We start from the raw sequence: 7,002 nt of genomic DNA on the forward strand, positions 1-7,002 counted from the left end.
TCGGTCAACATATACAACTTGATTCCATATTTATGCTTTTTGTTTTTTAAGTACTGCCTAAAATTAAGTCGTCCACTGTGTAATATCATTGACTCATCGAAGCTCAAATTACGAATACACTTCTTTCCATTATCTTATTAAAAAAGTTTCTCATCGATCTAACTTTATATATTCTATCTTCAGCTAGTTGTTCTCCCTCTTTTGGATTTTTACTAAAATGCAAACAACGCAGTATAACCAATAATCTGTTCCGGCCCATAAAAGTGGAAAAAATTACATTGGCAAAAAGAGTATCAAATATAAACTAACCAAACGAGATGTAGAGCAACCCAAATCATATTTAGGGGAAACCCTGAAAATATTCGGATATTACCAAGCTTTATAATTCACGAATCTAAACAATGAGAGAAATATCGAAATCTAGGAATTACTGATCTTTACAGGGTTACTAATCCGAGAAAATAATATGCATTTGCAGAATTTTATGTACTTTATGTAAGTTTACGATGAATTTCAAATGGACTCAATTTTTCCGAGGTTTCCCATATTTCCCAGCTAGTGAAAACGATGTAGTTATTCATATTTCGACAAGCTACCCCAAATTAAAAAATTAGGCTTCCAGATGCAATGGAAGCCGAGATAATGTAAATTTTTTCTACGTGTTTTAATTTGAAGTTCCAATCTCAAAAAAAAAAACGGAGCTGAAACAGTTATCCCCTCCATTTTCCTATGTTGATCTTTCGAAAGTACCTACGTTTCGAAGGGCTGTAAGTTTCGAAAAATTAAATGATTTTATAGTTATAAGTTCCAATATAAAGCTTAGATTTTTATTCAAAATTTGTGCAAATTTTATTTCTTAATGTTTATAAACAATGAATATATGACTTTTTTAAAAATAGTCCCTAACTTCGTTACTATTGGTCGTAGAAGTTTGTGTTTTAAATGTGAGTTTTTTTACCAGCTATCCAATGGTTGTACGTATAAGTCTGTAGCTTGAAAAATATAGAAGTTATTACAATTGTTAATAAGTAAAATACATACCCCTTTTTCAAACGTTTATTTTGTAAATATTTTTGAAGAAAACGCAATATGCATTTAACTTCTGAGATAGTTTAAGTCTTAAAGAATCCTCTAAAATTTGCTAAATGTGTCTAGCATCATTAATAGAGCAAGTTCAATAGTTTAAATATTTAGCCTCAGGGATAAATAAATTAAATAACTTTTAAACTATTTGACTGATCGGGAGGAAATTTCGCACAAATTTAAAAGACGGTAATTCCTCGATGTTCAAATATATTAATAACATTTTATTTTGTTAATAAAAAAAGTAATAAAATTTATAAATTAGTGCAAAAAAACTCCGTAAATTATTTATCAACTTTAATTTTCAATAAATAACTGGAAAATAAAGATACTCTTGATATAAAAAAATGATATAAATATTGTTTATTTAAAATATCAGAGAATAAACTTATAGACAAAAAATCAAATTGTGACCATAAATTATTGTTTAAAAAAAACGCAAGATGAAAATACGAGTTCTTTTTCATATATTCGTCATCTAGTAACCCCCCCTATGTCTTAAAAGCTTCAGATATCTGCGAAAAATTTTGCCGTGAAATCGATGATTTTTGTAGAACCATACTGGACTATTACTCTGTTTGATTTAATTCAGTTGAGATAAATATTAACAGTAACATTGATTACATTGATGACTTCTGAGCTTATCTGAGATTATATGACACACCGCAAATCGAGTTCATTTGTTGTAGCACATTATTTAAGTATTATCAAAATACCTATTATATTCTTTATACCTAATCAGCTGAATGATTTCGAATTCCTTCACTGTCCATATAATACAAAAGAGAGTAAACCGCATTCAGGCCATCATTCAAATCGTTTGAGTTTCTGCAAATAACATCAACGTCAGCCAAGCTGTGAAAAAGAAATGTACATTTTTTAGGCACGTCACAGGCAAGGCTTAAAGCACTCGATGGCTAACAAGATAATCCCTACACTAGTCCGGTCAAAATAGACAGTTTAGTCAGCCATAATTCGCGAATAGTTAGGCAGAAATGTTTTTTTTGTATATCGTCCATATTTTTTATTGGTTTTCATTACACATCTCTCAAGCAGTCTGTTTTGGCTATTAGAAACCTAGAGTCTGTTTAACTTAATTTCAAGGTTAAATGAGTAATTTTTTGTTATATCAATATATTGCTGCACATGATTCCCTTAATAATTCACCTTTTTTATTGTTCTTTTTTTATTTACCTGTCTATTCTACTGTATTGATCCTAGTTTTTAGTGGTGACAAATTTATCGAAGTTTTGTTACGCTTCTGGTAGTAAAATAATTTTTACCTTCAAAAGATGTTTTTATCCACTAAAAACGAATAAAAACTCAGGAAATAATGGGTAGCAAACATTCAAAAAAGGTGGTTTTAGTGAACTAATAGAAATTTCGAAGTTTCGAAGTCCCACCAACCCCCTTTTAGACATTGCAATTGTAATTTGAATGTAGTTAGTAAGAAGTTCTTACTAACTTCTGGTCTGAACGCTTTAAGTTTAGAGTAAAAACTCTTGGGTATTTTATATAGTTATGGTGTGTCTCGCTTACAGTTTAAAATCTACATGTTTTGCAAACGGTTATTGTTAATTAAGTTTATTAAAACCAAAGAAAACATCCTTAGTTCATGTACTAGTTAGTTTCCTTAAAACTGTATCAGTGCTATAGTGTTTTGTGCTTCGCGGATTTGTGTGAATCGGACAGTAAATCGGAGGTTTAAATATAAGAATTCTACGAAAAAACTTTGACCAGATCTTAAGTTAGTTATAGAAACAAAGTTAGTCATTAAATTACATATTTTTTAGTGATTGTATTCTTTTATGCCCACGTTGGTGGGTGGTCCTTCGAATTGCAATTTATTACATTGCCTGTTACGCTCTAAATGGTAGTAAGATTGCCATCTTAGTTTATTGGTTATCTTCTTGCATTTTTATTGGTCTTAGAGCATAATTGTGAACCAATCTTCTATCAGGGTATTATAATCATCAATGTTCTCTGACGAAGTCTTTGTTAAGTTTAGACATAGTCTACAATGAATTTCTACGATATTTCGAGTTGTTGATCTCTAAACGTGGCGTTACTTTGATTCTAAGAGTTACTTTCTCTTCATGCAATGAAGATTTACTGTACACTGTGTGCTGTAATTGCCCTTGGAGAGCAGATTTAATGTGCACTCAATTTCACTTTTTTTTTATTTCTGGATCTAGCTCATCTGTTCAAATGTGACTTTGTTCTGTTTACTAAGTTTATCAGGTTTTTGATAAAGGTCACTTGCGTTTAATGTTTTGCTGATTCTTTGTCTTTTAGTGTCTTCTATTGTTCAGATTCCATGTGCTCACACATTAATTATTCCTACATTTTATTAAGGTAGTACACTAAACTGTGATTTAGCTCGGTAGTTATATACTAGCAAGCAAAGAAATAAAGCATTATACTTTTAACCTTTTTTAAAGTAAGACGGATCGTTATGAAACCATTTGATTCGGGAGAGCTTTAGGAAAATTCTTAAACACTTGGCACGAAGAAATGAAAATTGCATTGTCGTAGGCGGAAAATGCATATTCCAAAGTGCATCTCAAAGTGTTAAAAAAATAAAAATTTACAATTTGGAAAATTATCATGAAAATGAGTTTAATTTTTATGCTCCGGGGTTTTTGAGATCGCTGAACAAGATATTGGATCGGCAAAGCTGTAAGAGGTACCTGGTGTCCTGTATCTATGTCACCTCTGGAAATGTTATGGAAATTCGTAATAAAATTTGTTGAAAATTGATATTCCGAGGTTTTTAAGGACTCTAAACACGAATATTGCTTCGGCGATGCTCTAGGAGGTACCTGGTGCCTGGTATCTACGTCGCCTTCTGGAGTTTTATGAAAATTCGTTATGAAAATAGTTGAAATTTATTATCTTGGGGTTCTTGAGGTCGCTGAAAACAAATATTCGAATATATCGTCGTTTTCGTCTCTTACTATATCTTCATTCGATGTATATACAGCAAACACCAGTTAACTTGGCGACGGATTACGCAGAACGTCACTGAGAAATAGATTATGTTTACGCCCCATGATTCTCCTATTGGTTTACTATTTCTGATAAGTAGTTTCAGTGGCGTAACGGTATAGTTCAAAGAATTATTACACAATTAAAAAAGTAGTAATATTTTTTAGCAAGCTTTAATATATCATTAGAAATATAAAATTGTTATTATTTTTTTAGTCAATTTAAATAGAAAGCCACTGGTTTATAATATCTCTTTAATTTAACATACAAACACAATAATAATTATGACTGAATTTAATTAACAAATAAAACTACGTTGATATTGTCTTTCATATTAAATGGAGGGTATTGTATAAATAAATGTAACACAGTAATTATTTAATTTTCATATTTTGGTTTTATTATAACACTAAAACGAGTATCAAGTGTAGAAAAATAGTAACTGAAAATAATTTTCTAATGGTTAATTTTCTTCATCTTTATTATCAAAAGAAAACTCTGTACTGGAAGATTCGCTGTTAATATTTATGATAATAGGAGCTATTTCCATGGCGTTATCAACCACTATCTCGCTGTCCATGTATTCGTCTTTCTTCTTAATGACATGGTCACATCATTTTCTCCACTCATTTGCATCAATTTTATTGAACTCTTCCTCAGTCAGTTCTTGTACGTCAGCTAATTTAAATTACGTAACGTAACGTTTTTCTGGCTTACATTATTTTTGACTGTAGCCCATATAAGTTCAATCGGGTTTAGGTCAGGATGGTACGGATGTAAACGCAAAGGAATATGGCCATGCTCGCGTAAAATTTCGTCTAACGTGTATTTTACATGACGGGGTTTATGATATTTAATGGTTTCATATAATTCCCGTTTTAAAGCGGTAGGTATAAATGGAATATTTTTCTGTATTAACCATTCTATCATTTAATTTTTTTTTAGTTTGATGTAGGCGCCCGCTCTAACTAAATACTATGATAAGATGCGTTATCAAAAACTAGTACCGAGTTAGGTAAATTAGGTATTAAACGGTTTTGTAACCACTTTCCATAATTATGTGCATTCATTTCAGAGTGGAAATCCCCTGATTTTGTACCTGACTTGAAGATAAATAATCCATCCTTAATGGATCCCATGTCTCCACCGGCATGCACTATTATTAGTCTTTGACCTTTAGAAATTATAGAAAATAATCCCGTTGTTGATTCGTCAGTCCAGTTCTTCGAAAAAGTGTGACCGCTGTGTAAGTAAGTCTCGTCAACATACACAATTGGCCTATTTTGAGTACGAAAATGTTTGATTTGCCTGAGATATTTTATACTCACAGCTTCAGTTTATTTGATACCGAATTAAAATTAATTATTTGTACAAACTTACCTGTTGCTTTAGCTGTTGTTGCTTTCACAGTTTTCAAGGTATCTGCTTCAAGCTTAAAATTTTTAAAATAATAACACATTATATACGATCTCACGAGATTGTCCATTAATAACAAAATTAGTCTTTCTATTACTTTCTAACGCCATCATTTAAAGAAACTGTCACAAACACACTTAACTATCCAAAATAATAAGAAATCTGAAAAATAACAGCCGCACTTCACTTTTGTGTTATGCACCTGACTACTGGGAGGAGACTGATGACAACCACCTAATCCACCCTAAGCGGACTTTAATTTTGGGTTTGTGCGCCTCGCCAACTTAAGTGGCGTTGACAGTAGTTCATTATTCGTGCAGTTTTATCCCGCACAAATATTGTATGCAATGCTGCAATTTATGCCTTGCTTTATCTATCCACAAGAGCTTTAGCAGTCTGTCTTGCAGCTACAGAATATTAACTTCATGGTGCTGGGTGGAACAGGTGGCTGCATCATTTTTATTGGAACTAAAATTTCATTTTTATTGTTTCCATCCCCATTCCGTTACATTTAAATAGGTGTGATTTATATAGAGCCAATTTTGCATTCAATAGTTCACTTTAAATGCTGCGTATAAGCATCTACCATTGGTAGATTTTTCCGATGCTTATTTTTTTATTCTTGGACATGGCCATTCGATTTTCTAACGCTTATTGGGGCGTAGTACAAAGGCAGAAGTAGTTGAATGCCATGTTCAACTATTGTCTTTATTCCGAGGTCTGGTTCCTTGTATTTTTGCGCATATTAATCAAAGTTCAAAAAATTCTTCAAAAAAGTATCTGAAAATCGGATAACTATCCTGACATTGACAACACTGGAGTCGAGTGAGCATCGGGCGCATTCTGTTTCGCCGGTCGGCTCCTCTCTCCATGTTCCCTACTGTCGCGCGTGTTATGTCATGTCATTTAGTCAAGCTTTTGTTTTATTTTGTTACGCACGCGGAATTTTTTGCTATTAACAATGGATACTTATATTAAAAGAATAGAAACCGAACTGAAGAATCAGGCGAGAGCAGTAATGTTAATTTAAGTACAAAGAAGAAATATAGGAAATATGACGACCAACATTTGGATTGTGGATTTATCTGCGTTACTAAAGGGAATGTAGAACTTCTACAATTTGTTGTTTGTCACAAAGTGTTGGCGGCTGCAAGTATGCTTCCTAATAAACTAAAACGGCATTTGGAATTATCTCATAGTCATTTACAAGGTAAGCCAAGAGACTTTTTTGTAACAAAATTGCGAGAGCTAAAACATCAGACCACGGCTTTGGTTTCAAGAGCATCAATTCCTACCAAAGCATTGCTCGCCTCTTACATGGTAGCTTACCGTGTTGCCAAATGTAAAAAACCACATACGATCGCTTAGGAACTGATCTAAAAAATATTTTTTAAACAATACGGTTAGTTGCCGTATTCACGACATGGTAGAAGATATTAATAAGCAAATCGTGGGGAAACTTTCAGGTTTATTTGCCATTCAACTGAACGAGACGACTGATAGTAATGATGATGC

Source organism: Diabrotica undecimpunctata, chromosome 8 (assembly GCF_040954645.1).
Source record: "Diabrotica undecimpunctata isolate CICGRU chromosome 8, icDiaUnde3, whole genome shotgun sequence".
In the NCBI taxonomy this organism is placed as follows: Eukaryota; Metazoa; Arthropoda; class Insecta; order Coleoptera; family Chrysomelidae; genus Diabrotica; species Diabrotica undecimpunctata.